Source organism: Dermochelys coriacea, chromosome 5 (genome assembly GCF_009764565.3).
Source record: "Dermochelys coriacea isolate rDerCor1 chromosome 5, rDerCor1.pri.v4, whole genome shotgun sequence".
NCBI classification, from domain to species: Eukaryota; Metazoa; Chordata; order Testudines; family Dermochelyidae; genus Dermochelys; species Dermochelys coriacea.
The window spans coordinates 118,522,959-118,536,188 of record NC_050072.1 but is presented as its reverse complement, the minus strand read 5'-3'; the positions used below and the strand labels follow the sequence as shown (position 1 = coordinate 118,536,188).

Below are 13,230 nucleotides of genomic sequence, written 5' to 3'. Positions count from 1 at the left end.
ATATACTAAAAAAAATCCCTAGGTGTTGCTTTACAGAGAAGCATATTGTACTGGTCTTTTGTAAGTTGAAAGACACAGCTGTACCCTTCATCCAACTTTCAGAGCGGTAGGCAGCCATGAAACACTATTCTATCAAAGGGCCTAGGAGGTGTAGTGATTGATTTTTTTAAAGTGGGGGGGAGGGGGAGAAGAGGAGAGGAGTGCTGATTTTTTTTTTTAAGATTCTAGAGTAAAGGGGAGCGCAGTTAACCTTTATTTACACATATCCAGTACTTGAATAATTAAGGATGTACAGTAAATCAGTCTTCCTGTTGGAGCAGAAAATTCCTGAAACATGCCTCTTTCCTAAAGCGAGGCTGCCACTATCGCCGATCCTTTTACTTTGCGTGTAAAGTTCCACTGGTTTCAAAGGGTGTGAATCAGCAGGGAGTGGGGTGGATGTGACCTGCGAGTGTGGTTGGGGAGATTCACCAGGACTGTGCAGTGGGATGGGAGACTTGAGGCTGTAACATAAGCCAGGAGGGGGGGTAGGAGAGCTGACACCTTTGCCTTGGAAGTTGGAGGAAGGCTCGAGGAGGGGGAGAGAGCCTGGGGAGGGGTTTTTGTTTTCGGTTTGGGAGCTGGGTGGTGAAACGCAGGAAACCCCAAGGCTGTGCTCTCTGCCCCCTAGAAGGACTTGACTAAGGGGTCCTGGTTGTACCTACGAGCTCTGTTTGGCACTGTGTTCCTATCGTCCAATAAACCTTGCATGTTACTGGGTGGCTCAGATTTCAGAGTAGCAGCCGTGTTAGTCTGTATTCGCAAAAAGAAAAGGAGTACTTGTGGCACCTTAGAGACTAACAAATTTATTAGAGCATAAGCTTTCGTGAGCTACAGCTCACTGCATCCGATGAAGTGAGCTGTAGCTCACGAAAGCTTATGCTCTAATAAATTTGTTAGTCTCTAAGGTGCCCTAAGTACTCCTTTTCTTTTTGGGTGGCTCAGAGTCAGGGTGAATCTCAGGAAGAGGGGTGTAGGACCCTGACTCCCCCCCCACCCCGTGACAAAGGGAAACCTGTCAATTTCACTAATGGTTGAAGAATCTTTCCTCGAAATGGCTGTAAAAATGCTAGATCTGCAGCCCTAAACATGTATCATATAATTTTAAGTGTTCATTTCCAAGAACAGCAGTTGCTTAGTTATCCCCATGAAGAAATAGCATTGCTCTAGTTCTCTTTAGAGAAATGTTTACGTAAATGGATAGTGCAAGTTAGGACGTTAGAATCTGCACAAGAGGAAGTGGCCGAAACACGTGATTCTAGTGGTGCAAATCAAACGAGAAGTTAAACAGTCTTGCAAATGAGAATCCCCCTGCGAGTGCCTTTATTTTGTCACAAGCGTCAGAGGGGATCTTGGATGACATAAGGGACGATGTCCCAGTCCACTCTACAGCAAAGAATAAGGATGTGGTAACCGTTCCCAGGGCTCAAAATGGTCCTCTGCGTGTAGACGGCAGTGGAAATCTTCAAATGTAATCTGATTTACAGTTTTCTAAGTGGAGTGATTTGCAAACAACTTATTAATGTTAAACAATTTTTGCAAGCAAGCATTTCCCTATGCAAAATTGAGATGGGGTAGGGCTGTTTAAAAATGATCAGAGTCAGGTTAAGGACATTTAGGTGAACCCGGTGTTGGTAGAATGATCTGGGTGCAGTGCTGGAGCTTGGAACAAGTCAACTTCCACATGTCTTCGCTCTAGTTCTTCACGAGCAGGATTTTAAGACGCCGCAAAGAAACTTGCTTCTTCCCTTCCGGGCTGTGCCGGAGACAGTTTCAGATTTCCCCTCGCGTTTTGGAGGCTGTATCTGACAGCACTCGCTCATCAGTGGCTGGCGAGTGCTTGCCCGTGTCTTTGTCCAAAATTTTCTGGGCGATGTTGGAAAGGGACGCTGGCGTCATATCTTGCGCACATCATTCCCTGCCCTGCGAAGCTAACAGGATCTCAGAGAGGGAACCAACGCAATCAGCATCGGTTACGCTTCCTGCTAGCGCCGCTTGTTTGTTTTTGCCCATCCCCACCCTCCTTGCCCCTCGGTGCAGGCGTGACTTCATGCCCGTGGCAGCATCCTCCCCCCCCCACCCCCACCCCCACCTCCCACGCAAGCCGAGCAGCTTTCCGCCAGCTCCCCCGCCGCAGCTCCTCTCCCCGGCGCACCCTGCGTGGCGGCTTCCCTGGACACGTTCATTACCACCTGAGGACGGACGATGGTCTTGATCCTCCTCCTCCTCTTGCTTCCAAAGCGGTCCCAGCCTGCGCTCCTCGGGCTTCGTGGCGGAGATGGACACAGGGCTCGAGGGCAGCGATCAGCCTCTCCCTTCCCTCTGACCAGCGGCGCTGTCAGCTACCTGCAGGGCAAGTGAACGCCATCGGGCTGGGAAAGCCCTCCCGGCTCCCCAGGAAGGAAGAGGGGAGCCGGGCGTGTGGGTCTGCTAGCTAAAGCTATTACCTCCCTTCGGGCCATCACCTCGCAAGGAGACGCGCTGTCCACACACACACACGGACGCGGTCACGCACGCCCCCCCGTGCAATAGTCACCAGAAGTTTTACCCGAAGGACTGCAGGCCGAATCGTGCAGCCTTCACTCGGGGGAAACTCCCCTACACTGAGAGTCTCTCTCTCTCTCGGGTGGGGGGCGGGAACCGGGAACCGCCCCGCACCCCAGCTGTGGCCCCAGAGCTCTTTGCATTATTACTTAGCACGTCGCTCCTCTGACTCCTCCGGCCGTCGGCTGGCTAAACCGATCCCCTCCTCCGCGCAGCAGCGGCCGGGAGGGGAAGGATAAACTTAGGGAGGTGCAAGCCCAGAGCCCCCCTGCAGCCGGCAGCTCTGCCCCGCGCATGGCTGCTAAAGTGGCGGAGTCTTTCCCCCGCCTCAGCCCTCCTCTTTACCCGCTGAGCCGTCCACCTGCTACCGTCTAACCCACTATAGAACCGCATGCCAAAAGTGAGAAAGAGGCAGGCGCCTTGCCGCACACCCGTCCCAACCGACTTCACCCGGCAGGGTGGGCTAAGGCAGAGGCAGGTCTCTTGGAGCTGCCTCTCAAGGGGGAGAACCTGCGGGAGGCGAAGCTGGGGGGGGGGGCGGGGGATGCTTTGTCGCCGCTATTCTAAGGGCTGCGGGGCTGCCTTGGACTTCCAGGCAAAGCGCGCCCGCCGCAGGAGGAGAAGCGGCGACCGCAGCCGGCGCCGCGGTTCCTTTCCGCAGAAGTGGGTAGGCTGGGGCGGAAGGGGTTAACCGCTGCCTGCCTCCCTCTCGGCTAGCGGGCGGTAATTGCCGGACCAGGCGGCAGCCCGAGAGAAGCCGGTGGGGCTCGCGGGGGAAGGACGCCAGGTGCCTTGGGGGCAGAGTCCGTCAATTGCCGCGGAGTCCTTGGCTGCTGGCTTGCTTTGTTGTGCGTGGTGCGTTTATCTTCTTTTGCATTTATTCCCCCCCTCCCCACCACCACCACCACCACCACCACCTCCTTTTTTTTTTTTTTTCCCTTCCCTTGCTGCTGCTGCTGCTGCGGGACTTGCAGGTGTGCGCGTGGCAGCCCTGGAAGGAGCAGCTCTCCCGGGGTCTCGCTCCCAGCCTCCCCTAGGGCTGGCGCTGCTTCTGCTATTGCGGCTGCTTCCGCAGCCCCTGAAAGTTTCCTCCTGGTACGGGCTCCCCTGGGAGGCCATTGGGAGAGCCCCTCGCCCGGGGACCGCCGTGCCCCCCTCGCCACGCCGGGGCTGAGCGGTGGGGAAGGAAGAGCGCATCCTCAATTCAAGCAGAGGAGACGGCGAGGCTGGGGGTGGTTCCCCGCCTGCCATTCGGTCCTGTCTGATCTACCCGCTTGCTCTTGATGTTCTGTGAAGGGGAAAGAAGCGGATTTTCAATGCAAGCCAAGTTGTAAAGGAGGCGAGGGGGGGGGGGGGGACCCTTTCCGTGCTGCGGGTTGGCGCAGCCCCCGGCAGCGCTCGGACCTGCCAAGATTTCTCAGCTGGTTTTGGTCCCGTTTCCTTTCACCCAAGGAGGGGACCTGTGGACTCGGAAGCAAGTCCGCGGTCTGCCTTGCCACTGCGCCCCGCCTCGTTTGGTTTAAGGACATTCAGGATAATCGGGACACCCTCGAGGTAAGTGAAGGAAGGGGAGCGGGGGGGGGGGGGGTCGACGACGACGACGACACCGTTGGGGTCCTTTTCTGCCATTTGGAGAAGAAATAACTTGGGGGGGGGGGAGAGAAATAAATGCAATCAAATGAAATCGCCCCTCCCCGCTCTCCTCCGCTCCCTGGCTGTTGGCAGATTCCGCTCCGCTCTTGCAATCCAAGTTATTGTCTTTCTAATTAGAAAGGCTGCTGCAGGCGGCGAGGAGGGCTGGAGAAGTGCCTTGTCTTGCGCTTTTGGGTGCTTAATGGCAACGGTGAAATCTTAATACCAGGCTGCCCGCCCCCCCCCCCTCCTTTATTTGGCGCTCGGCATGTGTGGCCGGCAGCGAAGCCCCATCTCCTATTGCCCCGAGGCAGCCCTGCGCGTCGAGCGGACCTGCAAAGGGCAGGGTGGTGGGGAAGCGGGAGAGGCCCCCCCGAGCACCAGGGTTGCCCCCTACGCCCGGCCGCCAGCGCCGCGGCAGCCGTCCGAGGGATTCAACCCCGGCTCGCTCGGCTCCTTTCCGCCGCTAGAGGCGCTTGGGGAGCGCTGTGGCCGCGGGGCGATGAACAGACCGAGACGCTGCGGAGCGCCCCGGGGTCGGCACCTGCTGGGCCGGCGGCGGCGGCGGCGGCGGCGTCCCCGCTCGCCCGAACCTCGGAGACGCTGCCTCCCGCCCCGCCCCGCCCCGCACGTGGCAGCCTGCCGCTGCCCGGGAGAGCGTCTCGAACCTCTGCTCTGCCTCCTGGGCAGCCGCGTCCGGGCTGAGGCTTCATTCCCTGCCCCATTCTCCCTTCCGGTCCCATCCCTCCTCCACGTCTATGCGTTTCCCCAGCTCTTGGCCTCTGCGTGGCCCACAGGCGGGATTGTCCTGTGCGGCCCTTTGCCTGGCAGGATGCAGATGACTGCAGGTGAGAGAGGGGAGGTGGGGTCCTGGGTTGTAACCTCCACTGCCAGGTATTCTTGCCACGCAGGCCGAGGCGCTAGTGGACGGGGCAGGTTAACAGGAACGTGAAGGGGTGACCCCCTCCCCCCCCACGCATTGGGGTGCTGGTGGTGGGGAGGCGGAAAGGCGTTCAAAGAGAAGGGCAAAACCCTGTAGCGATAACCAAGGCAAATGGAGCTGGCTCCCGTTCCTATTTCAGTGAGAGCAGGAGCAAATCCCCTGGCTGGGCTTTGATCTGATGCAGGTGTGTGCTAGTGTGTGTTTTAAAATTTTATTTTATTGTGTTTAAATTCTTTTGTAACTGGCATAAAAGGGCTGCCACACCTGTGCCAAGTGTGATGGGAAATGAGCCCCTCAGAGTCTGCATGTTTAATTACTTCTGAGTGCTGGTGGTGATCTGACACAACACTGCAGATTTTGCCTGGGTGGTATTTTAAGGAGGACCTCTCCAAAGAGAAGTGCTGGAGCCTAGATCTTGCATGAAACAGGATGTTCATAAGCAAATAACCAACCCAGGGGCCATTATACCGTCTATTAGTCTTGCTGAGTGCAAAGTTTAAATGTCAACATTTGGGAAATACTGTCTGGAGTAATAATGCACATCAGCTGATCTTAAACATTTCTTTCCCAACTTTCTAAAGGACAGGACAGAGGAATCAGTGTGCTCTCACCATTATTATACGTGACTGTCAGATTTGACATACTATTCCAAATCATTGCCAGGTCAAAAATAAGATGACCCCTTTAACTTTTTTTTTAATAGTAAAAGGTCAAATATTTCCAAAATACATATCGTTGTAAATTGGGAGGCTTGCCAGCAAAAGAGGGAGGTACATTAGCAATTCATGGCTGTGACATGAAAACTAAAAAGATGTGCATGGTTCATTAGGTTAAAACTACAATACCAAGCTACAAACATAAAATAACTTAATGTCATTTATCATTGAGAAAAGTAAACCAGGACTTGTAAAACAAACACACGTATGTTCCTAAGCCTCACCCTGCTTTGTACAACTGTGCTCAACAGATGGAGAGAACCACAGTGTGAAATATTTCTAACAGAGTAACCGTTATGTGGTAACCATATGTTATGTGCACTAGATGTGGAGGCAGTCAATTATCATGCACAGACAAAAAACACCATAGCAAAGTTGGAGCAGAAGGAAGTAAATATTTTGTAAAGTTATCATATGCCTAAACAGTTAGACAATTTAAAAGGAGCTGACTGCTCCCCAAAATCAAAACACAGGGTTCTATTAGAGACAACACCCATTCCAGGAATGGGCATCCCTGTAAGTGAGTGGCTGCTGCATGGTCTATTCTGATAGAGAGTATGTGTAGGTAATATATCTATGAATGTCCTGACTCTTTCTGGTAGTTAAATATTAATTCAGAAATGATTCTCAACCTTCTCAATTTCTTACTTATTTAAAAGCTAAACATTCTGAAATTGGCTAAACTGTGCAGGTCTGTTATGTCTCTAATATAAGATGAACAGAGGAAACTGAACACTATATTTAACTTCTTTGAGATCTGGTCACTGATTAAGACTAACAACCATGAAGGCATAACAATTTGTGATAGGGCCACATGTGAACTGTGTGTTTTGATAAGATAACAGCTATTGCGCTGCATTTTTTCCCCTAGACATTCTATAAAAGGGCTCTAGGTGGAAATGTTTTCCTATGCAGTAGGAAGAGGAGGTGATGAAATACAAAGTATTGGAGAAGCTTGTCAGTTCCAGATAGCGATCTGTAAACTCTAAATTCATAATGCTAACATGTAGTTATGAATAATACTGTACACTTTAATGTGATACAGTGAAGACTTAAGAGCAGATTAATTTTGATTTTCATAGTTTGTGAAATTATTCTCCTCTTCCAAAATCAAAAGATAAAGGGGAGGGGGAGGGCGGGAAATGGGCTCAGAGACCCGACGATACGTTTTAGAAATTCAACTCTGTGCATGTTGGTACTTTGTAAAATTTTTTATTTTTTATTTTTTGGTTATTTTAGAAACATGGCACCTGGTTATAATGTGTGGACCTAAAAATCTAATGTATGTTGCTATTCATTGACAATGTGTGCTAGTAGAACGTTTATTTTTGACAGTGGCTTCTTGATTTTTATTCCATGAGGCTATCTAGAAGACTGAGCCAAAGCCCGTTGTCTTCAGTAGGTTTGGTATCCAGCCATATGTTGTGTGATCAACTAGTCCTCAGTGAGCAGGTGCAATATCTTGTAACTTTGTTGGCAACATTTAAAAAAAATTCAGATTTTGGCAAATGAAATGGATCTGTTTCAGTGCAATGACACAAATTGTTAATACTCCATTGATAACACAGTTCTCTTCCCAACAGGCCATTTGTGTTATGACACTAGTTGTAATTTAGTGGGTTTTTAGCAGATCACATTAAATAAAGTATATTTCTCAACACACTTATCAGTTCAGATTCCGTATGTATCTTCAGGACATTTAAAAAATTGGTGTATCTTTTATAACTGCTAATTAATCATGGATTGACATTCCTATGTTATTAGTAGACTGATTTTTATTGAAGCCTGTATCTAATTATGAATTCTAATGGATTGTTTTTTCTATTCTGAATGGTATGGTAACTGTTTTAACTATTTATTTTCCAATACTTTTTTCAGGTCAGCTATTTGGAATAAATCTTTGGGATTTTATTATTTGTGTGTACTTCTTCTGAATTAGAAACAAGTACACGCTTTTTCCGGAAGAACCAGTTAGACAAATGACTACCTTAAAATCTATTAAAATAAATGTGGTGAACTTCAGAACAAATGAAGCTAAAATGGTTAATGCTATAGATACTTCTCAAGATTTGTTTCATGCAACATAAGTCACATGATTATTTTATTCATAATAATACATTCTTTCTGGGTGTTAAAGTTCTTTTTAAAGAACTATGCTTTGTAGTTTTCAAATAAAAAAATAAACTAATTTAGGTTGCATACAACTTCATATGCATTCTGATCCCTGAGGATACTCCTATTTTCTTAGCTATTCAGTCAATATGTAAAAAAGACATAGAAGACCAAACTGTAAGCAGTGCTGTATAGTGACATTTCAGTGACCCAATTTCTGTTGGGAGAGAGAGAGTGTGTGTGTGTGTGTGTTTGGGGGGGGGGTTCTTTCAGGAAACAGAATTTGAAATAATCTCATGTGACTATTTGATGAAAAGGCTAATCTTTAATTTCCTTTGATGCTTAAAATAGACATCACTATCTGTATATTGCAGAGGGTTTCATTCACATATGGATGTGCTGTTAGCTATTTCATTGTAGTGATTCTTATAAAAATTGTTTTGGGTCAAAACAATTATTTGATTAATAGGCCTTACACTGGGAAGGATTTACTAAGTGACTCTTTTTTTAAGATCACTATTTTACAAAACTGTAAATACCACATTGAAGTGTAGATATTTTTATTATATAAGGCAAATTATTTATTTTGTTCTGATTGTGAATGAAGCTTTAGTTGCTCTGTGTTGTAAATACTTGTTCCTTAATATACAGGAAAAAATAGCTTTTTATTGTAGGATGCAAGAGACATTAAGTGCATATATTCCCCAGACTTCAGGTGACATATTAATAAAGTGAAATTATATTTTCCCTAGTAAAATGAATGACTGAATAAGATGAGTATCTAGTTTTTCCATATCACTTGTTTATTGCTTGGTTCCTAGGAAAGAAAGTAAATTACTTTTCAGTTATAGAATTGATGTAACATAATATTCAGTTGTCTAAAGGGAGATTCTCTTGCTCTCAAACTCAACCAAATGCATGGTGTAACAGAAATGTATGTAAAAACACGAGCTTAATTTTCTCCTTTGTAGCCACACTAGGGAATTTGAAATAGTCTAAATTAGACTGTGAAGACAATAAATTCTTTTGTTCAATCTCATTTTAATATAATGTTACTATGATTAACTGCAAGATGTACGTCTTACACCAGCATGAAGAGGAATAATTAGTATACAAACTGTATTGCTTCTATGTAGCAAGGAAGTAAATAAGTTTATTTATGTTAAATGCTTTTTAAACAAATAAGCCAACTCTCTATATAAGTTGTTTTTAAAAATTACAACTTTTGAGCTTTGGGGTTTTTTTAACCATCTTCCAGCTGAATATATCTGGGTTTGAAATATTTCAGAGGGGTCATAGCAGAATCATAAGCATACTACAAAACATTATCTAATTTCTCTTAAACTTAGTCATCACAAATGAAGCTAATATACTGAGGAGGCTAGATAATCCACGCAATGCTGCGATGGTATGCTTTAAGCACATAAAGAAGCTGGTGTCCAAGAAGTGGCTCGGTTTTGGTTATAGAAATATAATAGCAAAGGAAAACAAAAAGACACACCAGGCTGCAGCTTTGAAAACCTTGGAATACAGCACCGGCAAGAGTCCAATCTAATGCCCGTTGAAGTCCATGCAAAGGCTCACATTGAGTACAATCATTGGTAATTCAGGTTCCAAATCCCTACTGCTCAGAAAAAAAGTAGAAATTCACTTCAGCCCCTCCCTAGCAGCTGCCTTCTCTGGCTGCCCTGTCATGACTGAATCTTCATTGTGGGACCGCAATGAAAACACACAGGAATGTTTCCCAATGTTCTTGTGCTCATGAGGGCCCTTTAATGTTTTGGTGGGATGACCTTCCTTCATCTGCCATTATGCAGCTACCTGCTGCATCTTCCTCCATTCTAGCTGCTAATTACTTTGTTTCTGTTATATCATTCCCCTATTCTCTTATTCCTGATGAAATGGGATAACATCACAGTGAATGGTGTTTAGAATTGCGGTTATTCTGACACATTTTGAATTAGAGACTTGATGAAGTCCTGGTGGGATAGAAATACATGGTGGCCAATTCTGGGAGATGGACCTTGCTTTCTTCAGGCTGTTCCAAGAGTGAATCCCAGTCAGGAAAAACTTAGCACTGCTACCGTTGTCCTCCGCTTTCCAAAATTTCCACCTCCTGCAAAACAGAAAGGCTTTAGTTCTTCCTTGACTCTACAAGAACCACAGTTACGGTAATGTAAATAACTGTTGTTGGCACAGTGATGAGGATGTGCCACACAAAGCAGAGACGAGCAATGGAGAACTTGGCTAGGCTTTCTTTCTTTGGGAATGTCTAGCTGTTTTGAGTTTAGCTACTAATATGTGGTTATGGCAATGAAGGATGACTTTCCCCACCCCTAAATATGAATATCCTTTTGAATTTACCTATTGCCTTCAACCCTCCCTGGACCCCCCTTTTCAAAGCCTTCATCAAGAGGTGGACAAAGAGGTGGGGTACTTTAAGGGCCTTATGCTGAATCCAATGGGAAAAGGAGAAGGAGCTACTCCTGTCCGCAGGCTTCCCCCCACTCTTTTCAAGGATACCCTTGCGTCATCCCCTGACCTGAACATGGAAGTGAAGCATAGCAACTCCCCAGCCCCCTGCTGCTGCTTTGTTTGGAGTAAAATGGACTATTTAGTTTTAACAGGGAAGCGTGGTGGGGGGAAAGAGATTCTATTGCTCCCGCTGAACCCCCCTCTCTCTCTATCTCTCTCATCAGGCCCTGTCGTCTTTGGATCCCAATGACCTGCTCTCTATTCCTTGTCAGTTTCTGATACATGCTGTGTTAAAACAATTATCTAATGCATGTCTGCTTTATTATAGATTTAGGAAGCATGTTCATGAAGGAGGATTGGGGCTTGGGGGAATCCGCTTGTGAATGGAAGAGAGGGTGATGATCTATTTGAGGGGAAAAGGGATATTTTTGGTTGGAAAATAAAGGACTAGAGCCTCATCTGGTGTAAACAATGTAGCTCCATCTAGGACAGTGGATCTACCCTGATTTGCCCCGTTGAGAATTTAGCCCAATGTGTTTTGAATGCGACTTTTGAAACATCAATGCTGGTGGCATTTTTAAAAGAAGCTTTTGCAGTGGCTGTATTTAGCTTTTGTATATTCATACTTGCTTTTGTGCCCATCTGATGGGAAATGTGTGGGCACATTGGTGGTCTTTTGACTTCAGTGGTTGCATGTAGTCTCCATTAGATTTTACAACTATTTGTCTATAAACATGTCATAACTAACTTAGAGGCTGTGTTTTCCTCTTACAAGAACATACAGTATTACTATCAAGAGAACCTTACAGATCTGAATTTTTGAAAGGCATAGTGACTGTTTTGAAAATTCACCTTTCTTTAACATTATGGAGGTGGAGGGGATGTTTTAGGATTTTAGACCATCGCTCATGGCTTTCGATTAGTTATTTCCCAATCTTCCATGTTGGGAAAGGGCAGGGATTTGTAATTCAAGTATTTATATCCACTTTACTGTCATTCTCCTTCAAAAATGTTGTCGTCGTCAGACTTTTTGGTAATTTTGTTCTAACTGAAGCTGCTTGCAGTCATTCTTTTAGAGACATCACTTGCTGTAAGGGCTATAACACTGTAGGGAAAAGTGAAAACTCTATGAAGGCACAGGCTTTGGCTTACAGGTAAGAATTTATAAATTACAGACCTAATTCTGCTCCCAGTAAATTTGGAATATCGCCGACTTTACTAGAGTCACTCCAGATTTATATTGGTCTGAGACCAGAGTTGTCATAACTGATCACAACAAACTTGGAAGGACATTAAATCTCCATACTTCAAGTTTTAAGCCAATTTCTATTGGAGTTATTGGAGACAATGATGAGACCTGTGGGGTGGGAGAAAGGGGTGGGGGTGGAGATTACACTTCTTCTGCCTATTGCTGAGTTCATACACCTTCCTTTGAAGCATCTGGTACTGGCCACTGTTGGGCAGGATACTGCACTAGACGGATCTTGGGTCTGATTGAGTATGGCAATGCTTATGTACCAGAATATGGCCCTAAGAAATGAATATGCTATTAACAGATTTATTTAACCACTTTTAGCTTAATAAAAAAATCCCTAACTTATTTTCTAGGTCAGTTATTGTTTTTTCCTAATTTTTGACTTTCTGCTTTAAATCAATTCACGTTGAACTCTTATTGGCATCTGAGTAAGAGCTGAGCATATAAACAGAGTTGAAAATTGGTGAGCTTGGTGGTTTTGTTGTGTTGAATAAGGCAATGTAAGAAACCAGTCTCCAGGGTGGAAGCCGATGGACAGGAGATGGTGGCTGCAGCAGTGAAGTCAGTGAGAGTATCCAGCTTGTATCCAGTTTATTGCAAAGAGTGGAGAATATAAAACTGCTTCTAACGTGTCTTAGATAGGTATATCTGTATGTGTGTTGGGGAGGGATATATCTGTGCAAGGAACGTGAGACTTCTAAAACCCGGATTAAAAAAAAAACACTACGTGTGTCCAAGGTTAATAAACTTCTACAGATGATGCTCGTCAGAATACTTCATAAATAGGTGCCATTAGGAAGAATGAGGAGAAGAGGGACATCTTCACATGTGGTACTCATCTTCCAGTATATGTAGAAAAGGATGTGTTTTTCCTCATGTACTGTACAAGCACTTTTGAGAGACGGGGAGCCACTTTTGATTTACTAAATAAGATGTATAGGTAAGGATTGTAGTATTAGATGTGTGGCGGATATGGGTGCCTCAAGGTAATTTTCCTCCATATCTCATGTGGTTTGACATCCCCATCCTTTTAGGCAAATTATTCTGAGAGCTGGAACTGATTCTGTGGTTGTGGTACTTGTCTCCCAATGATGCAAGGAACTGCAGGAAGATTGAGAACAGCAATCTTTAGGAACAAGATTTAACTCAAAGTTCTCTGTTAGCAATTCTTTGGAAATACTTAACTCCACACGCAGCCAGCCAGATTAGAGCAATTAACCATCCTCAGTCTGTAAATGAAAAGATGGTATGAGGAGGAGGGTTATAATTTTTTTAGAATAGAAGTGATAGCTTTCAACTTTTAATAAACAAAAAAAATTGATTTGTTGCGACTGTTAATGCTAGGAGAATGGGGAAATTAACAGTAATGGGGAGTGCTTAGATCAGATAGATAAAGTCACTAGAGACAGAAGGAAAAAGTTATACTCTATATAGTAATAGGTGAAGGTTATGATAACTTTGATATATGGTTGCCCTTATTAGAGAGCCATTAGAGAGCCATCTGACTGATGAAG

General features: G+C 45.5%; 1 protein-coding gene across 2 annotated transcripts in view; it reads left to right on the top strand.

The window, feature by feature from the left end:
• The first annotated feature begins 3,098 nt into the window (after positions 1–3,098).
• The window catches only part of LINGO2 (leucine rich repeat and Ig domain containing 2), an 809,277-nt gene continuing 799,145 nt past the window's right edge, over positions 3,099–13,230 (top strand). The window contains exons 1-2 of one of the 2 annotated variants that reach the window (XM_043514692.1): positions 3,315–3,438; positions 4,036–4,137. The gene's annotated coding sequence lies outside the window, so the exon portion shown is untranslated. Of the gene's footprint in view, positions 4,138–13,230 lie in introns of both variants that reach the window. The other variant, XM_043514693.1, reaches the window with a different exon arrangement.